Raw genomic sequence first — 1,516 nt, 5'->3', positions numbered from 1 at the left:
AGTCAGTGCAAGGATCAGAGTTGAACACAAATGTTAATCCAGCTTATGAGACTGTTGTTGTTTATGAATATGTAATGTAAATACAAAATATAACAGTTATTTAGTTAATGCATTTATTGCTGTAATTTCTACAAGATGGTGATGATGTCTCCAAGTGCTTTGGTTTCTTTAAATTTGTCAAAAATTATGATTATAAATTTATAATAAATTCAAAATCAGCTCAAACTTTCTACACAAGATAAAAACATGTATATGTATCAGAAATGATTATAAAATTTAAAAATTCCTCCCAGTCATTTTTGGCAAAATTTGGCCAAATACTTTGTACATAAGTACAAGGACTTTGGTCCAATTTTGGAGCACCTTAAAAATTTATAAATAACTAAGCTTTTTAGATTACCTCATTTGACCAATCAAATTGCCTCATTTTACCAGACTATAATCTAATTTCTATCAAAATCAGCTTAAACTTGAAAACATACAGCATAAGTACTTGTACATGCATCAGGAAAAATTTTTTTAATGAAGAATTTTCTCCTGGTCATTTTTGGTGAAACTTGGCCAAAAATCAAGTGCCTGGCAATGTTAAATTCAGAGAAATTCCAGAGACCTTATAGCATTACCATCAATTTCACCTGATGCTGGTATGCATTTGCAATACTCAAGTCAGCAATAAGATGCTTACGTTAAGGTAATTATTGATTTTACTATAATAAAATTATTACTGTTTTTATCTTAAAACAGCATTTCTATAAACTATCCAGTGTTGACTGAGCCAAGCCTTCATCCACATTCACCAAGTGCTTTTGAACAGACCAAAACATTTGAAAACCTCAGTTCTGATGTATACACATCAGCAAGTATTAACAGTCCCAGTGTCATTATACATGAGGATAATTCAGTTTTTATTCTCTACTGCTGGATCTGATCATGCTCTATTACCTGAACCTGCTCCTACGACCTCATACCAAACTACAGCTGCAGAGGAAGAAAAGGTTTTCAGTCACATAGCAACTAATAATTTATTATTATATGTATTATAGGTTAATAAGCCTCAAAAAGTTAGAGCTGGTAGCGAGCCTTTTGAAATTGTACACATATAAATGGAGACTGCATGGAAAGGCAACAAATGACTAAATCATTCAATAGAAATTTAAGGCTCCATCATTTAGATATTAATTCTGCTAAAATTATTTATATACATATATTAAATCACAGATTGAACAAGCAGCAATTATAATTTTGTATGGACTGGATCTGTAAAATTATATTATCACTTTACTTTTGTGTGCTAAATTTTGTAATTCTTTTTTTTTTCAAAAAGTGACGTGTTATTTCAGATGTCAATCAGAATTAGGCCAAACCACATAAAAGGCATTGATTTGCATAAAAATGTTCTTAAAATTCTTTCATTCTTACAAAAATTAAAATTCTCTCTTAGCCACTTTTGATAAAAGAATACCCTGGGATTTTGGCTTAATAGTCAGGCAGATTTGTGCAAATATTGGCATGAAAT

The 1,516-nt window shown here is 30.5% G+C and overlaps 1 long non-coding RNA gene across 1 annotated transcript; it reads left to right on the top strand.

Annotated features, from left to right (window-relative positions):
• The first annotated feature begins 933 nt into the window (after positions 1–933).
• Positions 934–1,353, top strand: LOC109585236 (uncharacterized). Its single transcript, XR_002186391.1, has 2 exons — positions 934–995; positions 1,044–1,353. It is a non-coding gene; the product is annotated as an uncharacterized LOC109585236 (long non-coding RNA).
• The last annotated feature ends 163 nt before the right edge of the window (positions 1,354–1,516 follow it).

Source organism: Amphimedon queenslandica, unplaced genomic scaffold (assembly GCF_000090795.2).
Source record: "Amphimedon queenslandica unplaced genomic scaffold, v1.1 AMPQUscaffold_13098, whole genome shotgun sequence".
In the NCBI taxonomy this organism is placed as follows: domain Eukaryota; kingdom Metazoa; phylum Porifera; class Demospongiae; order Haplosclerida; family Niphatidae; genus Amphimedon; species Amphimedon queenslandica.
Note: the sequence above shows the minus strand (reverse complement) of the source record. Positions and strands in the feature narration are given on the sequence as shown.